Consider the following 24,392-nt stretch of genomic DNA (forward strand, 5'->3'; position numbering starts at 1 on the left):
TCCAGCAATCAGAAAATAATGGAGATACATTTGCCAGAATAACCAATGCAACTTTGCTTATTTTTGTTTAAACTCAAATCTAACAATAAAGAAGGTAAATATAGATGCCTGCAGCATTGGTAGAAGGAGCCCAAACCCAAGAGACCACGACACACAGCCAGACCCCGGAGCGGAGGAGAGTGCAGCAGTAGCAGTGGCGGCGGCGAGCGGAGCAGCTGAGGGGGCAGCAGCAGCTGATCCCCCTAAGGTAAGTGGGGCTGAGGGACTGAGGGGCCGGCGCAGCTGAGCCGGATCCGGAGGGGAAGCCCCCCGGGTCCCTCTTAGCCGAGCCGGTAGGGAGCCGGCGGGCGAGCAGGCGGGGCCCAGAGGCTGACCCCTGCTCTGCTAGTAAGGGCAGCAACTCCTGCGATGGTGTCGACACGGAGTTCTGCCAGGGCCCCTGCCCGGGGGGCGCGGCCTTCCCGGGGCTTGTCCGAGGCCTCCACCCAGACAGAGCCCTTGGGGGGGCTGCCGTCCTCCAACCCCCTGGCCTGCGGGAACTGCCCGGCAAGGTCTGGGGGGGCAGGGACTGGGGACTCCTGCACCTGTCCTGTAGGTATCCGCCTTAGGACCCTGGAGGAGCGGGTGCAGGAGCTCCTGGAGGAGGTTAGCAGGCTGAGGGGAATCCGTGAGGCAGAGGAGGAAATTGATAGGTATTTTCTTTCTCTGCAGGGTGGCACGACAGAGGAGAGGGCAGCCCGGGATGAGCCCTCCACTGCTGAGTGGCAGACGGTCTCCCGCGCCAGGGCTATTAACCATGTTGCGGCACCAGTTCCTCCTGTCCATCTGGAGAACAGATATGAGGTCCTGGCAGCCCTGGAGGAGGAGGGAGCAGTGGAAGATTCCAGGGAGGAGACTTTGTGCACACAATGTCCTGTGCGGGCAGCGGGAGTCAAGAGGCCTAAGAGGAGGAAGCGTCGCGTCATCGTGATTGGTGACTCCATCCTGAGAGGTACGGAGGGCCCCATCTGTCGCCAGGATTCCTCAGCACGTGAGGTCTACTGCCTGCCCGGAGCGAAGATTCAGGATGTGAAGGGGATGCTCCAGTCCATCATCCAGCCCACCGATTATTACCCCATGGTCCTTGTCCATGTGGGTACTAACGATGCGGCCAGGAGAGCCCCTGATCGCCTGATGGAGGACTACCATGCTCTGGGAGGCGTGCTGAGGGAGATGGGCGCACAGGCGGTCTTCTCTTCCATCCTGCCAGTGAGCGGTCGAGGCAGACATCACGAGATGTGCATAGCGGAGACCAACTGGAGGCTACAGGAATGGTGCTTCGAGGCGGGCTTTGGCTTCCTCAGCCATGACCGGCACATCGTGATGAGAGACATGCTGGGATGGGATGGGCTCCACCTTTCCCCTAAAGGTAAGCATGTGTTCTCTTCCAGGTTGGTGAACCTCCTTCGGCGGGCTTTAAACTAGGCTCGTCGGGGGAGGGGGAAGATGAGGGCGGAGGAGACGATGAACTACCAGGCCCAGCAACAGCCAGCGAGCCCAGACCAATGGTCAAAAGGGAGAAACAGGTAAGCGATGGGGGACGGGGCATTGCTGAGACTAGGGGGTCAGTGGGCACAACCGTTGAAGGCCTCAAATGCCTCTACACGAATGCTCGAAGTATGGGGAAGAAGCAGGAGGAACTCGCCCTCCTCCTAGCTGTCACCAGCCCTGACATAGTAGGGATCACAGAAACGTGGTGGGACTCATCGCATGACTGGGCGGTGAGTGTCAAGGGCTATAGGCTATACAGGAAGCACAGGATAGGAAGGAAAGGTGGAGGAGTAGCACTCTACATCAAGGAGGAATATACTTCCTCGTTAATTAGCAAGGGGGTAGAGGGGGGGCACTCTGAGGTGCTCTGGGTTAGAGTAAAAGGCAGTCCAGGGGAGAGAGACTTAACGGTGGGAGTCTACTATAGACCTCCCAACCAGGGAGAAGAGCTCGACCAGGAATTCTTAGGTCAGCTTACAGAGGCAGTGAGGGCTAAGGATGTGGTCATCATGGGGGACCTCAACTTCCCAGACATCTGCTGGGAGGAGCAGTCAGCCAAGTCTGATCGCTCACGTCGGTTCTTAGCCAGACTGCAGGACCTCCATCTAACCCAGGAGGTGCACAGTCCCACCAGGGGAGACGCCTTGTTGGACCTGGTGCTGGCCACGGGTGATGACCTGGTGAGGGGGCTGCGGGTGATGGGCCACCTGGGAGACAGCGATCATCGCTTGCTGGAATTCACCATCCAGCGTAAGGTGGCAAAGGGCTGCAGCAAGGCAACAGCCCTAGACTTTAGGAGGGCTGACTTCAACAAGCTAAGGAGGATCATTGGGGAAGCGCTGAGGACCCAGAGGGGAAGGGAATCGGATGTCGAAGGTGAGTGGTTGCTCCTTAAGGAGACGATCCTCCATGCCCAAAGGGAGGTAATCCCAACAAGGGTCAAAGGGAGCAGGAGGGCACATAAACCCCCATGGCTCACTAAGAGCATCCGGGAATGTCTCCTTGCTAAAAGGGAGGCATATACCCAATGGAGAGATGGGGTCATCACCAAGAAGGACTATGTTACAGTCGCCCGAGGATGTAGGGGGGCAGTCAGGAGGGCCAAGGCAGAGTTGGAGATAGGACTAGCTTCCCGGATTAAGGACAATAAGAAGTCCTTCTTCAAATACATAGGGGGTAAAAAGAGGATCCCGGGTAATGTGGGGCCCCTGCAGGACACGATGGGCAACTTAGTCATCACGCCAGATGACAAAGCTAACATATTTAACGATTTCTTTGCCTCTGTCTTCCTAAGTAGGGACCAGTTCAGCCACCTCCCTGCTGGGCCCCCCTCGGGCCCCGAGAGAGACACGCCTGGGCCAAGGGTTAGCGAGGAGTTAGTTAGGGTACTTCTGGAGAGGCTGGACGTGTTCAAGTCCGCTGGTCCGGACGATCTTCACCCTAGGGTTCTACAGGAACTGGCCGAGGTCATTGCGGGACCCCTGGCGCAATGAGCACTCGTGGTGCTCTGGCGAGGTGCCGGAGGACTGGAAGAGGGCCAATGTGGTCCCTATCTTCAAAAAGGGAAAAAAAGAGGACCCGGGAAATTACAGGCCAGTTAGTCTGACCTCAATCCCGGGTAAGCTCTTTGAAAAAATTATCCTGGCACACATCCAGGAAGGCCTTGCGGGGGAATGTATGCTCAGGGGCAACCAACATGGGTTCATCAGTGGCAGGTCTTGTCAGACCAACCTGGTGGCCTTTTACGATCAGGTCACCAAATCATTAGACGCAGGGGTTGCTGTGGATGTAGTCTTTTTGGACTTCCGGAAGGCTTTCGACACTGTCTCTCACCCTGTCCTCATCAAAAAGCTGGGAGACTGTGGTGTCGATGCCCACACGGTCAAATGGGTCGCCAACTGGTTGGAGGGCCGCACCCAGAGGGTGGTAGTGGATGGGTTCTTCTCGACCTGGAAGGATGTGGGCAGTGGGGTTCTGCAGGGCTCGGTCCTCGGGCCCGCACTGTTCAACATCTTCATCAGTGACTTGGATGACGGGGTAGAAAGCACCCTGTTCAAGTTTGCTGATGACACTAAGATGTGGGGGGATGTGGGCGCACTAGAAGGGTGCAATAGGCTACAAGCTGACCTTGACAGGTTGCAACGGTGGGCGGATGAGAATAGGATGGGGTTTAACACTGACAAGTGCAAGGTGTTGCACATGGGGAGGAAGAACCGGCACCACACTTACAGGTTGGGGAACTCTCCTCTTGCCAGCACGGAGACGGAAAAGGATCTTGGAGTCGTCATTGACTCCACGATGAACATGGGCCGGCAGTGTGGGGAGGCAGTCAAGAAGGCCAATCGTACCCTATCATGCATCCACAGATGCATCTCGAGCAGGTCCAGGGAGGTGATCCTCCCCCTCTATGCGGCACTGGTCAGGCCGCAGCTGGAGTACTGCGTCCAGTTCTGGGCGCCACACTTCAAGAGGGACGTGGACAATATGGAAAGAGTTCAGAGGAGGGCCACTCGTATGATCAGGGGTCAGCAGGGCAGGCCTTATGAGGATAGGCTACGGGACCTGAACCTGTTTAGCCTCCACAAGAGAAGGCTAAGGGGGGACCTTGTGGCCTGCTACAAACTGGTCAGGGGGGATCAGCAGGTATTGGGGGAGTCCCTGTTCCCCCGTGCGCTGCCAGGAGTGACCAGGAATAACGGTCACAAACTGGCGGAGGGTAAGTTTAGATTAGATATTAGGAGGCGCTACTTCACAGTCAGGGTGGCTAGGGCCTGGAACCAGCTTCCAGGGGAAGTGGTGCAGGCTCCTAGCCTGGGGATTTTTAAAAGGAAGTTAGATGAGCACCTTGCCGGGGTCATCTGACCCCGGTGCTCTTTCCTGCTAAGGCAGGGGGTCGGACTAGATGATCTACCTAGGTCCCTTCCGACTCTAGCTACTATGAAACTATGAAACACTGATAAGTGCAAGGTGTTGCACATGGGGAGGAAGAACCGGCACCACACTTACAGGTTGGGGAACTCCCCTCTTGCCAGCACGGAGACGGAAAAGGATCTTGGAGTCGTCATTGACTCCACGATGAACATGGGCTGGCAGTGTGGGGAGGCAGTCAAGAAGGCCAACCGTACCCTGTCATGCATCCACAGATGCATCTCGAGCAGGTCCAGGGAGGTGATCCTCCCCCTCTATGCGGCACTGGTCAGGCCGCAGCTGGAGTACTGCGTCCAGTTCTGGGCGCCACACTTCAAGAGGGACGTGGACAATATGGAAAGAGTTCAGAGGAGGGCCACTCGTATGATCAGGGGTCAGCAGGGCAGGCCTTATGAGGAGAGGCTACGGGACCTGAACCTGTTTAGCCTCCACAAGAGAAGGTTAAGGGGGGACCTTGTGGCCTGCTACAAACTGGTCAGGGGGGATCAGCAGGTATTGGGGGAGTCCCTGTTCCCCCGTGCGCTGCCAGGAGTGACCAGGAATAACGGTCACAAACTGGCGGAGGGTAAGTTTAGATTAGATATTAGGAGGCGCTACTTCACAGTCAGGGCGGCTAGGGCCTGGAACCAGCTTCCAGGGGAAGTGGTGCAGGCTCCTAGCCTGGGGATTTTTAAAAGGAAGTTAGATGAGCACCTTGCCGGGGTCATCTGACCCCGGTGCTCTTTCCTGCTAAGGCAGGGGGTCGGACTAGATGATCTACCTAGGTCCCTTCCGACTCTAGCTACTATGAAACTATGAAACTATGAAACCCCCTGTTGTTAGCTTTCCTTCTGACCCAATATATAGGGCTGTGTGAAACAGCACCGTTTTGTTTTGACTTTCGTTTCGCTGTTTTGAAAGGACAGTGTTTCATTTCACTGTTTGAAAGCACTGTTCTATTTCATTTCATTGCGACTGTTTTGCTGTTTCAATGCATGTCAACATTCGGCCCATTGGCTATAATGGGGAATTATAAAAATGCCTATAACTTTGTAATTTCTTTCTTGATTTGAATGAAAACAGCAGGGATGGTAGCTAATGCCAAGGTCACAAATTCTGTCAAGTTTCAAGGAGATAGGTGCAGGGGTTTCTGGGAAACTTCACCTCAAACTGTTCAGAGCAAAACTCATGTCACTTGTAAGTGTGAAGGCACAGGGGTTTCTGGGAAACTGCCTCAAGGAGCTGACTAGAAAAATTCATGGCACGTGTATGTGTTAAGGCAGAGTGGGGTGAAAACAGAAGGCATGGAAGACCCTGCTGAGGCTATGAATTCTGCCAAGTTTCAAGGAGATAGTTGCAGGAGTTTCTGGGAAATTTCATTTTGTCGTGGAGTAGGGTCCCTAAAGATGGCCATGATACCCCTAGGGCCCTGTGACCATGCCAGCTCCACCCTGCAGGCACCTGCTCGCTGCCACATCTTGTTGGAAAAAATAATAGATAGGGAGGCTTCCGTTGAGCTTCAGCTCAATCACAGTCCTAGTGGACCCCATTAAACCCTGTAGGTTCTTGGGCTCCTTGCTGGGACCTGCTCTAAGTAGGTGCCTCAAGGGGGCACCCTAAGCCTTATGGGCTAGATGCATGGCTCCAACCACTCCTTACTATCCATGCCTTGCAGATAGTGTATCGATATCATCCCTGTAATGAAGTCTCCATCTCACTCTACCTTCTATTGTTGCTGGTCTCTCTATGCCCCTGTCACCCTCACTGGCACTGGGGCCTCTACACAACACAATAGTGTGCCCCAGCGAGGTCTCCTTCTCCCCTACAGCCTCATCCTGGTCCACCACTTTAAATAACAACAGGTAAGTAAGCAGCACAGTAGCACTAGCATCTCAGGCAGCCAAACTGTCACAGAGCCTTTCTTTCCTTTCCTGCAGGAGCTTCTTCTCCAGCAGCTGCCAGAGAACTCTCCCTGCCAGCTTACATGTGCCTAGGGGCCTGTCTCCTTCTGGTCAGCTGACAGGGAACAGGTTCTAGTGGTGTAGGTTATAGCCATGTTGGTCTAAGGACATGGCAGATAAGGTTCTTTGGGTCAATCTGGTATCTTTTAGTAGACTAATTGAATAGTTGGAGAAATATATCTTAGCAAGTTTTCAGGTTGAAAACCCTTCATCAGGCTGAGGAAGCACCTGCAATTGGTGTGTGTGCTGTTCCTGGATGGAATGAATGGTAAAGAAGCTAGAGGCTGGCATGCAATGCAGGCAAGAAAACCAGTCAGTGAAAATGGAATTGGAGGCATCAGGGGGCAAGAGATAGGCTGGGGTATGGGGATGTATCAGGTAAAAGAGGAGATGTACCTGGGGAATCAGGTTGTAGTGTGTCAGAATTCCAATGTCCATGAGTCCATGAGTTTTTGTACTTAGGAGGCTGATGAAGTGCAGTTCATAGGCTCACCTGTAAAAAGTGGTGTGTACATTTTAAAAAGCACAGAATCTTGCTAACCTCATCACCAGAAGCCAACTTCCTACAGCTCCAAACACACTGAATGGATCCAGACAAAGCCTTGGCAAGACATGCAAAACCTGTCTACAATATCTCCAGTAGGGAGATATCTTCAACATACATATCTCCATCAGGACACCAAACACCCGGATGGAAAATACATAGGAGACACCAAGCAACAACTGTACCAGAATGAACATACACCAAAAATCTATCAAAAACATAAACACCCAACTACCTGTCTCCAATCTCTCAGGCCTGATCCTTAGCCATGTTGGTCTAAGGACATGGCAAAGAGTCCAGAGGAAAGCCACGTGTATGATCAGAGGACAGGAAAACAGGCTTTATGATGAGAGGCTGAGAGTTATGGGACTCTTCAGACTGGAAAAGCGCAGGCTCAGGGGAGACCTGGTGGCTATCAACAAATATATGAGGTGTATATCAGGATCTGGGGGAACATCTGTTCACCAGAGTGCCCCGAGGGATGACAAGGCCCAATGGTCACAAAGTCCTCCAAGACCATTTCAGGCCGGACATACAGAAGAACTTCTTCACTATCTGATCCCTCAAGGCCTGGAACAGACTGCCATCAGAGGTGGTGCAAGTACCTACTCTGGATTCCTTTAAGAGACATTTGGATATTTATCTTACTGGGATTCTATGAACCCAGCTGACTTCCTTCCCCTGGGGCAGGGGACTGGACTCAATGATCTTCCGAGGTCTCTTCCAGCCCTAATGTCTATGAATCTATGAATCTGAAAGGAAATTTACAAACCACTTTTCACAGAGGACCCTATGAACTTCACTGTGTCAACCTCCTGGATACAAAAACTCATGGACTCAATATAGGCATTGGAATTCTGACACACTACAACCTGCCAGACATCTGACTCCCTAGAACCTTTCCACTTTTACCTGTGCTACTACATCCCCCTTTGTTTTCACCCCCCAACCCCAGCCTGTCCCTTACCCCCTGATGCCTCCATTTCCATTTTCACTGACTGGCTTTCTTGCCTGCATTGCATACCAGCCTCTGACTTCTTTACTATTCTTCCAGTTCAAGAACAGCACACAAACCATCTGCAGGTGCTTCCTCAGCCTGATGAAAGCCCAAAAGCTGGCAAACCATAAAGCTAAGCTGAGATCACCTGGATCCACTGCACTGCAACCAGTAAGCCTCAGGCCTGTCAAAGATGTGATGGGTCTGGGCTTTCCCCAGCAAGACTGTGCATGTGTGTGGTGGCTGGAGGTTATAAGGTGCTTTCTACCCACCTTTCACTAGGGAGCTCCTTGGTCCTGGCATTTCTTGGGGGCTGCTGCAGCACCAGCAGTCCCACCAGGCCTCCCAAACCTGGCAGGGTGAAGTTTTAGTGGTCATGCCGAAGACCTGGGGACTCCTCCTTCCCCATAACCCCTGTCCATACCTCCAAGTTCATCCTGGCATGGGAGCTCAGCAGGAACCTCTTCTTCCCCTGCTGGCTGATGATGCAGTGAGTGCCCCCTCCAGCTCTGAGAGTGAGGCACTAAATGGTTGTGAAACCTAAAGGTAAAAAAAAAAGAAGGAAGTGAAGACAGAGTGAGGAGGGTGGCACTCACTCCATTTACACATGGAGATTAGGGAACCCAAGGAGAGGGAGGTTCACCTTCAGGAACACCAGCTGCTCCACCACACCAGTATCCAAGGAGGATCAAGCCATTTCCTGATGGCCTTCTACAGCCACCTCACCAATGCCTGCACATCTGGTGACATCAGCTTGCCCCAGCTAGGAACATCAATCCTCTGGAACTTCTCCATTTTGTTCTGAAGTTTCCTCACTACAGGGATCACCTGGCTAAGGAGGGCATCACCAGCCCTGAGGGTCTCAGTGGCTTCAAGGAAGGGCTTGAGGACCACCAAGATCTGGGAGATGGTATCCCACTCAGTTCTGTTAAGGGGACCGCTGATCCCAATTTCCCCGAGCAAGGCCATCTTATGGATGGCCTTCTGTTGCTCCATCAGCCCCTCAAGTATCAGGTATATGGAGTTCCACTGAGTCTCCACATCCTGCATGATTTTGTGTAGCATAATGTTCAGCTCTCCCTGTTTGTCCCAAAGCACCTTGCCCCCCTTGATGCTCAGGTGGAAGTAGCCTGCTGCCTTCCTGCATTTGGAAATAAGCTTGCTGATGGTGCTGGCACTGTCACTGGCAACTCTGTCCCCTTCCAAGGTGTTCCCGACAATGAGGTGCAACTTGTGTGCCACACAGCAGATGCCAACAAAGTTGGCATCATGGACCACCTTGACCATATTGGCTCCATTGTCAGTGACCATGAACATGTGGGTGAGCTTGCCCTGCCCAACAAGCCACCCCTGCCCCAAGTGGTTCATGGATCCCATGATTTCTGTGGCCACGTGGGCCACAGAAATCATGGGATTTCTCACCTCACCTTGAAGGAGAGCCTACTGACAGCCTGACTGGTTGCACCAGTGCCCTGTGAGGGAGAGGTATGTATGATCTCCACCCTGGCTGCTCCAGATATCTAAGGTGAAGTGTAAGATTCATAGATGTAGGGTCGGAAGGGACCTTGCAGATCTTCTAGTCCGACCCCCTGCCCTGGGCAGGAGAGAAAACTGGGTTCAAATGATCCCAGATAGGTAATCGTCAAGCCTCCTCTTAAAGACCCCCAAGGTAGGAGCCAGTACTACTTCCCTTGGAAGCTGGTTCCAGATCCTAGCCACCTGACTGTGAAGTAGTGCCTCATGATGTCTAGTCTGAACCTACTTTCTAACAACTTACGGCCGTTATTCCTTGTTACTCTGGGAGGCACTCGGGGGAACAGGGTCTCTCCCATTCCCCGCTGGTCCCCCCAGTAAGTTTATAGATGGCCACCAGGTCCCAGCCTTCTTTTGTGAAGGCTGAACAGGTTAAGGTCCTGTAGCCTCTCCTCATAGGGTCTGCCCTGCTGTCCCTGGATCATGTGAGTGGCCCTCCTTCGGACACTCACAATGTTGTCCACATCCCTCCTGAAGTGTGGCACCCAGAACTGGATACAATACTCCAGCCGTGGCCTGACCAGTGTCACATAGAGGGGGAGGATCACGTCCTTGGCCCTGCTTGTGATGTATCTGTGGATGCATGACAAGGTACAGTTAGTCCTACTGACCATGTCCTCGCATTGGGAGCCCATGTTCCTCTTGGAATCCCAAAACTGGATGCAGTACTCCAGCTGTGGCCTCGCCAAGGCTGAATACAATGGGAGAATGACGTCCTGAGATTCACTTGAGAAGCATCTATGGATGCAAGCCAGCATTTTTCTTGCTTTACTAGCTGCAGCATCAAACTGAAGGCTCATGTCCATCTTGTGGTCAATCATGACCCCCAAGTCCCTTTCATCCATAGTGCTAGCCAGTGTAGCACTGCCGAGCCTATAAACATGCTGTGGGTTTTCCTTCCCAAGGTGGAGAACCTTGCATTTTTCAGTGTTAAATACTAACACTTCATAAATGCTGTGTGCCTTTGCTTGAATCACCTGGGTCGAAAGTGGCATGTGTTCTTGATTCTGGTGCTCAATCCATATTGTCAACATGCATTCCATTTTCTCTGTAATAGCTGCCCTTGTTAATAAAATGCAGGCAGTAGATAAAGGTGTAACACTCTTACAGGACTCTTTAATTTTCTCCGTGTTGTCCCTATTTGTAAGGAGAGTTGACTCACTGAGCCCTGTAGCACACCTCAATTCCTTTGTCTTCTCACCTCTTTCGTATCTCTTCACAACTTCAAGTTTTTCTTCCAAAGTTATAGCTTTTCTTTTCCTTGTAGAGGTGGAAGCACTTGTAGAATCAGTATTAGAAGCATTCATCTTGAACACAACGGTGACACTGTGGCTGAATCATGAACCCAGAATCCTGCTTGGGAACCCAAGCTGCGCATAACTCCATTTGACTCAGTCTGCGCATCTCGCATGCATATGTAAATGACACGCATCTCGGGATGTATTTTTCTGCTTAGGTGCTAATATTAATTCATGTAAATGTGAGACTCAGTATGACAGTTGTGCCTCCCCAGGACCATCTATTCGTGGTCCTGCAACACCGATCAAGGGCCAACCGCCCGCCTTCTCGTCTGCCACGCCTTGTTGTTATTTGCTTGATTGGAAGATCTTAATCAAATGGGAGGCTGCCTATTTTCTGCCTCGGTGCCTTAGGCACCATCTGCAGCTCCTTTCCTCCCCTTATACCGCAGCCCAAGCCTTGCAGATGTATCTGGTGTTGTTCAGGTCTGTCCTACTCCCTGCACTGCGCGGTCGCTCTCTGGCCTGTACCCTCAGCCTGCACCCTCACCGGCGCCCTCTAGCTCATCACGCACTGCTCACTTCAGAACTTGTCATCCGTGCCAACTCCAGGCTCCTCGCTGCCCTCTTCAGTTGGGGCTCCTCGCTGCCCCCTAACTCCGGGGCTCCTCACTGCCCCCTAACTCTGGGGCTGGGGCCCACACACCCCAAACAATGCTGCGCCCTCTCCAGCGCCAGGAACCTCCACACTACTGTGGAGTCCCTATAAGGCCTCCTCCAACCCCTAATAGCCTCACCTGGTCCTCCAGTGAAACAGTAAACACAAAACGCAAAGCCCTGGGGCTACAATATAAAAGATAGACCATTCTGGTCAAAAATACGAATCCCTTCCTACCAGAGAGAGACAGAGAGACAGAGAGAGCATCAACCCCCAGCAGGAATCAGGGGATGTTCCAACTGTCAGAGTTCTCCCCTTTGTTCTGGCTGAGTTCCTCCTCCCTCAGCTGCTGGAGGGAACTGCCCTCCTGGCCTTCTGCCTGGGCTTAAAAAGGGCTAAGCTCCACCCCTTCCTGTCTCTAGGTTTCCCTGGTTGCTAGGGCAACCAGCACCTGCAGTCCTGGTGACTAGCAGCTGCACTTCCCCCTTCCTGCCACTAGGGTTCTCTCTCGAGCCGTTTCTGCTCTCAGTCGCAGGGCACCTGAGAGCTCTGTGACACTCAGGTAATTGAATATGTGTAAAATGGGGTTCTACTGTATGTGGCACTGCACATGTATTTGCAGTGTGCTCATTTGGATGTGTCCGTAGGGTCAAATGGATTCCAAGAACAACTTAATTCAAAGAATAGGAAGTGTTGGTGGAAGAATGGAGCCTTTGTTGGAATCAGTCTGCCCTGCCTAATTTCTCCTCTTGGCTCCCAATAAGAGCAGCAGAGGCAAGAAGTGGGGTGCAGAAGGTCCAGAAGTTAGTTCCCAGGTGTTGTTGTCTTGTTGCTCACAGACTTCCTGGGTTTGTCTCCTGCATCCAACGGGTGAGTTCTGAATACAATATGCGAAGAGGCAGATTGGGGGAAAGCCACCACCACTTCAAGGGCCAGCTGAACTTTTGTCAGGATTGCACAGCAGGGATTTACAGTATAGCTGGTTGGTATATGTGGGCCTGATTGCATGTCTAAGGCCTCTGGCAGATGTTGCACTTAATCTGTGACTAACTAGTTAATCAAGTCTTAAATAGTAATCCAAGCACTTGTTCATGCAATTAATAGAATAATAAAACAGGGAATGAGCCACAAAGTTATTACACATAAATGTAATATTTTATGTATAATAATATTATGGATGATTCTCATTGTGCCTGAAATTAAACATGTGGCCAGGCCAATCAGCTGATCAGGGTTCCCAGGATCAGGGCACACTGGAACTCTTGACTCTGATGCACTTCTGAGGCTGGGAGTGCTGATCATCAGCAAGGTTCCTGATATGCCCCAGAGGCTAGGAGTGGCAATCATCTGATCAGCACCGCCAACCTCAGAGGTGTATCAAAACCCTAGACTTCAATGCACTCTTGTAGCTGGGAGCACCTATCAGCTGACTGGCTTGTTACTTGCTAGTATAGGAAACATGATCCTGAGCTCCCCATGCACCAGGAATGTGATGCAGTTGGAATCTGTTCCCACAATCATGCCTCCTGCCATTTATATGTAGTATGGCAGGAGGTGCTATTGTTGGAATCACGGATCAGATCTCATCATGCCTTTAATGAACATCTGCCAGGGGCCTATATAGCAGTAGACACACACGCAAAGGAAATTAGCAGTTAATCATGCCATCAGTTTGACATAGATGTCCTCAGTGAAGTCAGTTGGGACAACATTTATGTACTTTGACAGCCTATTTTTAGAGAACAACAGCAATGAGGTATATAAAAGATATGCAAGGAAAAGGTAACCGCTTTACATTATCTGTTCCAGCAGCTCATGGCAGAAGCAGGGTAAGAATGCATGGGTCTTTTCTCCAACACTACTACTGGAAGAAAAGTGTCTCTTCTACAGCAGTGAGCTGCACATTATAAAGAATGAATCTTTGTGAAACAGATGTCAGCTTTGATCAGCCCTGTGATATTTTTCAGGTGAAGGAAAAGATGTAATTTCCATTCCATTTTTCATTCTCTTACACATCCCACTCCCCACCTCAACACTTCATCATGTGCTGAGAATTCTTCCTATGTAAATTATAAAACTGTTATGTTTAGAAATTATTGACACCAATGATTATTTTATGATAACTACAACATGGCAGCAAGTTGTATTCCATCCAGCAGTGAATAAAGATCATTTCCATCACACCTTAAATATAGTCCTTATTCTTTGATTGTGTACAAATTATTTAGGAATATAATGAATTTTGACTGTTTCATTTTCCATGTGTCACATGTAAACAAAATCAGCTGCATCTAACTATCGAATTGTCTGATGCTAATTTGATAGGATGAATCACTGTTCTACTTTGGTTTCTCTCTCAGGATCCAGAGGTGACAACTTAAGGCAAATAAAAGTAACATAAATTATTTGTGTGTTTGAAAGGATAATACATTTGCAAAAACTCATTTATTTTCACAGACATAAAGGATGCCAAATTCATTTTTCTTCAAGAAGTCTGGATCCCCACTAGCATTGTACATATAAAATGTTGCTATAAAAAGCTCCTGGTAAAATTTAGCAACAAGAACCACTCTGAGATCAAAAACATCTCCAAAGTTACTGTATTGGAAGATATAATGGTAAATATTCAGAAAAGAGCCACCACATTTTAATTAGTGTGATGAAATGCAACTACAGTTTGAAAATAGCTCAGGCTCAAAAATTACATTGTATGAAATTACAAATGCATAAAAATCAATTTTTTGGGTTTTAATAATTACACTGGAAACAGGATAGTGACATGCTGTAATTACAATATTAGAGCACTGACTTCTATCAAATGTTTGTAAGGAAGGAGAGAGGACAAGTTCTCTAAAGAGTCTTAGAGTATTGTCATATCGTTGTATAGTTTTAATTATTTCCTCAGTTATATGAGCTTCACTCATGTTGAGCTGGACTTTAATCATCAAGTAGTTCCAACTACTGGAAGAGAACCACTTGAGAGATAAGCCATTACCCAAACAGGATAATGGCACTGAAAGCAATTCCTGTCCTATTCAGGGCCTGAGTCTATAACAGGTCCATTCCTGTTCCTACTATTAAATACTCCACTCCAACTACTGGAGTGGAGTATTTAATATAGCAGAAATTCTACATGGATTTCTTTCAGAGCAGTTTAAATACTAAAAAGCCATCTTTTCAAATTTAGAGAAGCCAGGAACAAATGCTCAGTTCAGCATTTGGATACTTTAATTTGCACTTTATGTAGGAAAGTTAGAGACGATTAGCATCTTAAATAGGAATGTTAGAATCAATATGAAAATTTATTTAAGTACATATATGAGTGTAACAGCTTCAAAGGCTTGCTTGGCTGCAAGCTGAGTGGGTGAGCTGTGCCTAAGAACTTTGCAAGAAAGGCAGCAAGAAGTTTGCAGAAGCTGCAATAGCTTTTCCAAATTGAGGGTATGGTGTGCACAATGCATGCTTTCTACTGGAGCATTTGAACTGTGACCAGAGCCCCCATTGCAAACCCTGGGTTCTGATTGGCTACTTTGGGGCCATAAAATGCTGAGGGTGGGAAAAGCAGAGAGAGAATCTGGAGGAGAGCAATACCAGCCTGGAGAGAGGAGTAGAGACTCACCCCCACCTCAGGCAGAGGGAACAGAGCTGAGGCTTCCTGGGGAGCAGACATCGGGATGGAGGAGAGCCTGAGTCATCCCAAGGGAAGCTGATTCCCCACCTGGGGTGGAGCTGTGCAATCAAGGACAGGAGGGGAGGGGGAGGGAAGTGGGGAGGGGTTGTAAGCCGGCTGGGAGAACCTGCCTGATCAGAGACCTGTGGAGGGAAGCTTCTGTTTGAGCTGGAAAGGCTCGTACTACAGGGACAGAGACCTGCAAAGGGAATCCTTTGTCTGCATGTGGAGATGCTGGTGGAGAGAGACAGCCCAGAGAGGGAGCAGGCTGTGAAATCCCAAACCCACATTGGTGTGTGACACCAGGGGACACTTACACCTTCTGCAAACATTAGGGGTTATTTTTCAGAAATAAACTAATGAAAAGAAGCCTGTTGCCTGCAATGGCTGATTGGAGGCATAGGTTTGTTTTTTGGCTGAGTTATCAAGAAAGACCAAGGAGTCCACTTTCACCAGAGCAGCAGAAGCCTCACCTCTACCACTTAGTGGTGGATCATAGTTAAAGCTGTATTGCCATTCCTTGTTATGGGAAGGGGAGTATGACCAGAGGGAAATCAACCTGGGTTATGGGAGGGAAACTGTTTTAAAGTGTTATTGTTGCAGAAATCTGCTATGGTTCGTTTCTCGGGAGGCGAAAAAAACTCTCAGTCACAGACACACTCCATTAGCAATACAAAAGGTATATATTTGCAAATAGGGTCAGAGAGAGAAGACAAAAGATCAAAACCCTCTGCCCGCGGGGAACACTTCTCAGCAGGCTTTTATCCCCTCTCTCCTGAGCACGTGTACAGAAGCAGGAACTCTTACAACTCATTTCCGGTTCATACAAACATGTATGTGAATATGTCACATCATACATCGCATGTGTATTATAATTAACTACTTAAGTATGCGGGGCAGATAGGCTTATATGCATTAGCTTATTACGCGTGCTTAGAAAGAACTCGAGGTTATACAAGGTTCAAGCCCAAGGCTAAGATGGTAATTACTCTTATCTAGCCTAAGAAATGTGGGAGCCATGAAAGAAAGTGTGATTTAGTGTAACAAAGAGATAGTAAATTTGCAGAACAAAGAGAGAGTGATACCTTAGTACAAAGAGCCCTTAGTAGCCTTCTTTTTTTTTTCCTTCAATCTCCAACCCCCCCCTCTTCCACCAAGGAGACAAGGAGAGCGAACAGCTGTGTTTTTCTAACAACACTATTAATAATGCATTTTTAATAATATTTCTAACAATATCCCCCCTCAAGATGCTTTCTGATCTTTACTTCATTTGGGCATATCAAGATAATTACGAGGAATTTTTCTGAGGACCATGACTTTTGCTACAGTCTGTGCTTTCAAAGGAACTGCTGCTACCTGCATTCCTTCTACTGTGGTGGTTATCAATCTAGTAAGACAAGGAATAAGGCAAGGGATAAAAATCAAACCAGTCAGAGCACACAAAAGCACAAATCCTACTTTTTTCCACCAGGGTCCTCCAAATAATTGAAACCACCAGTCCTTATTCCATGTGGTTTCCCACGTTTGTATTGGTACATGGGCTATTTTCCTAATCTCTTTGGCAATCTCTAAGACCGCTTTTCCGTTGTCATCTATTTGGAGGCAACAATTAGAAAGGTTGAGCTTTCCGCAGACTCCGCCATCCTCTGCAAGTAAATAGTCTAAGGCCATCCGATTTTGGTATATGGCTGCTCTCATCTGAGAACTCTGTCGGGCCAATAACTCGAGAGCAGTGGCAGTCTGGTTGGTAATTATTTCCAAGACTGCCTGCAACCTGATGATTCTATTTAGCATATATATTGGTGTCCGGTACCCCCAACTCCCATCATTAGCCCATGTAGCCGGTCCATAATACTCAATAATCCTCTGAGGAGGCCACTCATCCTCCTTCCACTTTTGGGAGCCACCCTGTGTCAAACTTACATCAATACTTCTCTTGGCCCTTTTCCAATCATCATACAAAGAGACTCCCAGCTTATTTCCAACCTCAGACGGTAACAAAAAGAAAGCTGGTACAATTACTCCCATATAGCAAGTTCCTGTCCACCCTTGTGGTAGTATTGTATAGGCCCGTCGTCCACAAATCCAATAGTATCCTCTTAAGGCCCTATTTTCTCTATTGGTGGCATTTGGAGGGGCCCAACCATAGGGCATCTCGGGAAACCCCAAGCCTCCTTCTGGACCCAAAGGACCAGCAACTGCGTGGCCTCCTTTCATGGAACATTCCCATAGCCCATCCTGGTTCTTGTCTGTACAATCTGTCCGATCATCACTTCGATTTGTGGCACTCCAATACTTATTAAACCACACAATTGTTCCATTAGGATGCTGCCACACTAGCCGATTATACCCTGGGCTATTAGGATAATAAAGCCGTTCTAATTTTGTAAGGTTCATCCACCTTACTTTTAAAGTCCATATGCAACGGCTGTGTCCCAACCTTTTTCCTGTACCATTATTACTGATGCAATACTCTCCCAATGCCACTTGGGAAAGTTCCCAACTGTGGTTCTCATCCCATTTTTGACTAGTACTCTTAACATCTGCCTTACTACTTACTAGCCACTTCGGGGCCAAAGGAAAAGCCCTCCAAGGCCACTGGCCTCCGGCCTCCCGGAGCCCCCCACAGGCCCAGCAGTTGGTAAGATTAAAAGTACCTGCAATTCTTTCCATCATGTCAACATACAAATTTGTCCCTGGGGAAACAATTGGGGAAAGCGGGGGCATAGGCCAGCGGCTAAGGCTACGCAATCCTGCTTCTTTCATTATGCAGATAACAACAAGGCACATTAAGATTCCCACCATATTTTCCCTTTTACTTTCTTGACTAATTTTCTGAGCTCTGATTAATCTCAGGCGCACTTGGAGATCACCAGTAGGTTCACAGCTCCACTTGCTGGCTTCTTGTTCCGAAGACGACTCAGCTTCCGGAGTGAGTTCGTCTTGGGAGTTGTTGTCCTCTGACGCTTGTGGATGTCGTTTCACACGGGTATGGTGTATCCAACGGTCATGGCCAGCAATCTTTACAGCGGTGTGGGTTGTTAGAAGTACCTGGAAAGGGCCACTCCACCTCTCAGTCAAAGGTTCCTTTTTCCACCGCTGCACCAAGACCCAGTCTCCCGGGGAGAAGTCATGTACCGGTACGTCTAAAGGCAGGCGCTGAAAGGAGGCTGCATACCTGTGAAGAGAAGACAAGACAGACTGCAAAGCAATAACGTACATATGAAGTTCACTATTACCTAATTCAAAAGTTACATTCTCTCGCATCCCAGGAGGTAAGACTCGAGGGGGCTTGCCAAACATAATTTCATATGGGGTCAATTTGAGGCCCCGTCGGGGAGTGTTTCGAATGCTAGTAAGAGCGAGCGGCAGTGCTTGAGGCCACTTAAGGCGTGTTTCAATACAGATTTTGGTGAGCAAAGTCTTTAAAGTCCTATTCATGCGTTCCACTTGTCCTGAACTCTGTGGTCTCCATGGTGTGTGTAGTTTCCAAGTAACCTTGAGAGTTTGCGCGACTTCTTGAACCACCTTTCCCACGAAGTGTTGTCCTTGATCCGACTCAATGGACTCAGGCAGGGAATACCGTGGAATGATCTCCTGCAACAAATACTTCACTACTGTAGCCGCAGTGGCAGTTCTGGTGGGCCAGGCCTCGACCCAACCAGAGAGCTGGTCTACCATGACAAGTAAAAACCCGTGATGTCCGGACCGTGGGAGCTCGGCAAAATCAATCTGCCATGCCTGTCCAGGGTACGCTGCCCAGGGTCTACCTCCCATTGGCACAGGGGGTTTCCTTCGAGGGTTTACTTTCTGGCATGTGATGCACTTGGTAGCAATGCGCTGAGCTTCTACATATAGCCCTGGGGCTACTGCTTGGCGGATCACTAGATCACCCATGGCCAAGCCTCCCATATGGGTTCTTGCATGGAGCTGTTGCAGCACCTCCCGAAGCAATGGCCTGGGTATCATGACTTTCCCTCCTGGTACTATCCACCACCCCTGGGAGTTCTTTTCTGCACAAGCTTTCTGTGCAAATTTATCTTCTTCAGGGGAATACTGTGGGACTAAATCTTGGACGTCTGGCCATATGGCATGGGACATGGCCTGCTTGGATACCCCTTCCGCTTCTCCCCCAATAAATGCAGCTTCCTTTGCTGCTGCATCAGCCTTTGCATTTCCAAGCTTATGCTTTTCCTCAGCAGCCTTCCCATGGGCCCGCACATGAATGACTGCTACCTCTTTAGGCTGGTGGAGTGCCTCTAGTAGCTTGATAATCTGGGGGCCATTAGCAATCTTATTCCCAGAGGCCGTAATGAAACCCCTTTCTTTCCACAATAGTCCGTGCGCATGGACAGTAGAAAAAGCATAGCGAGAGTCAGTGTATATATTAACCCGCTGGTCTGTCCCCAGCTGTAATGCTCGGGTGAGCGCAGTGAGTTCCGCGGCCTGTGCCGACCATGAGCTCGGCAATGACTCCCTCCATACTACCTTATCCAAGGTTACCACTGCACATCCTGTTCGTCTTTTTCCATCGATGACAGAGCTGGAGCCGTCTACGAAGTATTCAACATCTGGGTCCTCAATTGGGTCCTCAGCAAGATCAGGTCGCACCTGCATAGTTTGATTCAGGACCTCAAGGCAGTCATGCGTCGGTTTCCCTGGCTCCGGCAGCAAGGTTGCAGGGTTTAAGGCTGTAGTATGTTTGAAAGTAAGTCCTGGATTAGAGAGCAAAAATATCTCATACCGTGATTGTCTGGAGGGGTTAAGAAATTTCCCTCCCTCAGTCCCTAGGATCTGGGGAACTCCATGAGGAGTGAGTATTTCCATATCCGCACCCATGACTATCTTCTGGGCTTCTTCAACAACCACTGCTGTGGCTGCCACAGCCCGAAGACAGGCTGGCCACCCGAGTGCAACTGGATCTAGAACCTTTGAGTAATATCCCACGGGTCTCCAGGTCGGGCCCGATGGCTGTGTCAGCACCCCTGATGCAACCCCTCGATTCTCATGAACATACAGTCGATATGGCTTTTTACTATTTGGGATGGCCAGGGCAGGGGGCTGGGTTAATGCTGCCTTAAGCAGATCAAAGGCATGCTGCATTTCTTTATTCCATTTCCATTTAGTGAGACTCTCCTTAGTCAGGGATTCATACAGTGGTCTAGCCTTCCCACCATAATCTGGTATCCATAGTCGACAGAACCCAGTTAGCCCTAGGAATGCCCGCAGCTCCTTGGGTGACTTAGGTGGGGTTAGACCTTGGATTGCCTGTATGCGATCTGCACTCAGGGCTCTGACTCCTTTTGAGAGCTTATATCCCAAAAATGTGACTTCAGGCTGACATATCTGGGCTTTCTCTCTAGAGACTTTATATCCTTTTTCCCCCAGAGTGTTTAGGAGTGACCTGGTGGCTTCCTCACAGAGCTGCAAGTTTGGGCTTGCAACTAGCAGGTCATCCACATACTGGAGGAGAGTCACTGCGGGGTGTGATCCCTTCCACTCCTCCAAGTCCTTCTGAAGCGCAAGTCCGAAAATATGGGGGGCTGCTACGAATCCTTGTGGGAGAACTGTCCACATGAGTTGGGCTTTATGGAAGGTGTCTGGATCCTCCCATTCAAAAGCAAACAATTTTTGACTCTCTCGGTGAAGGGGAATAGAGAAGAAAGCATCTTTCAAATCTAGCACTGAAAATATTTCAGCTTCCCCCGGTACTTGTGTCAAAATCGTGTGAGGGTTCGGGACTACAGGATGGTCTGAAAGGACCTTCTTATTTACTGCCCGTAGGTCTTGGACCAGTCTGTATGAGACCCCATCTGCCTTCGGCACTCCAAGAATGGGGGTGTTATAGGGTGAGGACCCTTCCACTAGCCATCCGTACCTCTTGTATTTCTCTATTAACGGCTTGAGTCCAGCTCTGGCCGCTCGGCTGAGTGGATACTGCTTTACCCGAACGGGCCCCTCCCCATCCTTGAGTACGATCCTTACCGGGGAGATGAACTTAGCTCGCGCAGGGGTTCCATCAGCCCATACCGAGGGGTCTACTCCAGTCATGTAATCTTCTGGACTTACTGCAGGGCGTTGGTCCTCCAGGAGAGCCATCTGATAGTTCGAGCTCTGCTTGACAGGTAGCTGGACCACCATCTGATCATCTCTGAAAAAGATCTCAGCTTGCAATTTTGTGAGTAAGTCCCGCCCAAGGAGTGCAACCGGGCAACTTGGAGAATACACAAAGGAGTGCTCGAGCAAATGGTCCCCCACTTTGGTGAGGAGTGGTTTACAAACAGGGAGTCGGGTCTGTGTTCCCTCAATCCCTTCCACAAGTACATGCTGTTCACTAGTTCCTGCACAGGGGGGTTTTTCTGGAATCATTGAAAATGTAGCCCCAGTATCCACCAAGGCTTCAAAGTTTTTGCCACCAACCCTAATGGTTACCATGGGATCTTCTCGGGCTCCAACCCGAAGGGTAGTGGTCTTAGATCCCTGTCCCCTTCATTCTGAATCCTCACCCTTGTCTTCTGCCCGCATGAGGTGACCTCTCGGTTCCCTCTCTCTCTTCTCCTTCAACTTCAGGCATTCCCTCTTCCAGTGTCCTTTCTCTTTGCAATAAGCACAAACGTCTGCTCCCACTCTTTCTCCTTTCCCCTTCTGTATCCCAGCCTTTCCAGAGTTCCCTCCAGTTATAGCAGCTGCTAGTGCTGCCATCTGTCGCTGAGCCTTTTTATCCTCCTTGCGCTCCTGCACTTGCTCACGATTCCCATACACCTTATATGCAATTTCCACCAGCTCTGAAATCGGTTTCCCAGCACCTCCCTCAGTTTTCTGTAACTTCTTACGGATATCAGCAGCAGATTGACCAATAAACATAAGATTTACCATACGCTGGTTATCTGGGGCTTCTGGATCCAGATCCGAAAACCTGCGAAACGCCTCATACAGCCTCCCAAGGAAAGCTGAGGGATCCTCCTCTCTTCCCTGTCTCACTTCATACAACTTAGACAGATTGGTAACCGAGGCACTGCCTTTCCCATTGCTTCCACTATAATTCCCAGATACCGTGCACTCAGCTCTCTGCCTTCGGCAGTATGATTGTCCCATCTTGGCTCTTCTACAGGGCAGGTATCACGCAGAGTACGACCAGCAGCACCCTCTGACTCAACTCTGGCTGCCGCAATACGTTCCGCTGTACCCAACACTAATCTCCTCTCCTCCGGGGTTAGGAGAGTCTGGAGCATCATCTGGACATCAGCCCAAGTGGGTCGATGAGTCTGCCCAATAGATCGAAACAGGTCCCTCATCTTTTCAGGGTCTTCACGAAAAGAGGGGCTCTGATTCTTCCAGTTAAATAAATCTGAAGTGCTAAATGGGGTGTAGACAAAAGTTGCATTGCCTCCTTCCCCAATAACCTCTCGCATCGGACAGTTCAGCACCGGCTGTGACTCTACAGGCTTGCGCAAATAATAACCCTTATTCCCTGATTCAGATGAGGCACTTGGCTGAGGCTCACGCTCTAACTCATTAGGTATGCTTTGGTACGTCGGTGGTGGTCTCTCTAAGGGAGGGGGCGGTGGTGCAGAAGGACTGGACCCCGAGGAGGCATCTGACTCATCTTCGCTACCCGACAGGGCAACCGGAGCGCGGGTCCGGTACTCAGCCAATTCAGAATCCCCCCCTCATTAGACTCAGGGAGTACAGGTGGCCCCCCCCCCGAGTCTTTTTCTTAACAAGCATCACATGAGACTTTGCTAAGTAATTCTTAATCCAAGGTGGCTGATTTTGAACCACCCACAACCAACAATCAATATAAGGAAACTGATTCCAATACCCATTCTGCATAACAATTTCATGGATAGCCATCACTTCTTTTAGCACAAAGGATCCTTTCGGGGTCCAGTGGACCCCAAATGTTGGCCACTCGAGTTGACAAAACTTAATTAAATCACCTTTTTTCATTTTTACTCGGTAATCGGCCGGCCTTGCAAATTTATTAAAATGACGTAATAAGCACCTTAGAGGGGCATCTGAATTTTCTACACGAGAGCGACTCATACCCATTTTGCCCACAAGAGTGCGCCCAAGGCACACCAAATACCAAAAGACCCCTTCACAACAGATGATTTACAATGAAAGCCAAGCCTAGAGTTTCTCAGCAAACATACACATCCTTTGTTTTGGATCCATACACCAGATTGGGCAAAGGGAATTCGTATACTCACTCAGATACCCCAGAGATCTCGATCCAAATACCAAAGTGTGTCTGGCCTCTCCAGAAACTGAGAATTTTGTACGGGATCCTTTTAACGCCCGAATATCCCCGACCCGCGCCTCAAATTCCAGGGGCGAGCCCCAAAAGTCGGCTCGGTGCGCACAACCCCTGGTACCAGAGGCACCCCGCCGCTGGATTTCGGGGTCGTCCACGAGAAGGTCCCATCTGGGTCGCCAGGATTGTTGCATAAATCTGCTATGGTTCGTTTCTCGGGAGGCGAAAAAAACTCTCAGTCACAGACACACTCCATTAGCAATACAAAAGGTATATATTTGCAAATAGGGTCAGAGAGAGAGACAAAAGATCAAACACTCTGCCCGCGGGGAACACTTCTCAGCAGGCTTTTATCCCCTCTCTCCTGAGCACGTGTACAGAAGCAGGAACTCTTACAACTCATTTCCGGTTCATACAAACATGTATGTGAATACGTCACATCATACATCGCATGTGTATTATAATTAACTACTTAAGTATGCGGGGCGGATAGGCTTATATGCATTAGCTTATTACGCGTGCTTAGAAAGAACTTCAGGTTACACAAGGTTCAAGCCCAAGGCGAAGATGGTAATTACTCTTATCTAGCCTAAGAAATGTGGGAGCCATGAAAGAAAGTGTGATTTAGTGTAACAAAGAGATAGTAAATTTGCAGAACAAAGAGAGAGTGATACCTTAGTACAAAGAGCCCTTAGTAGCCTTTTTTTTTTTTTTTCCTTCAATCTCCAACCCCCCCCTCTTCCACCAAGGAGACAAGGAGAGCGAACAGCTGTGTTTTTCTAACAACACTATTAATAATGCATTTTTAATAATATTTCTAACATTATAACCAGGTTAATGCAATTATTGAGGTTGTTTGATGCAAGTGGGACCACCCCGTGTGTTGGAATTATTCACATAATGTTGCAGTTGTAAATTTTATTCAAATTGTTGATTTTTATTATTAACTCTCTATATACAACTCTGGCTACAGTGGTGCTTCTGTCACAGCGCTGCTGGGGCTGACTGTGTGAGAGGCAGGGTGCAGCCTGTAGGCACCTGACAAACAAGGAATGTGGCCCAATAACTGATTTGATGCATTTTTAATAATATTTCTA

Source organism: Crocodylus siamensis, chromosome 1, assembly GCF_052110815.1.
Source record: "Crocodylus siamensis isolate JL-2025a chromosome 1, ASM5211081v1, whole genome shotgun sequence".
NCBI classification, from domain to species: domain Eukaryota; kingdom Metazoa; phylum Chordata; order Crocodylia; family Crocodylidae; genus Crocodylus; species Crocodylus siamensis.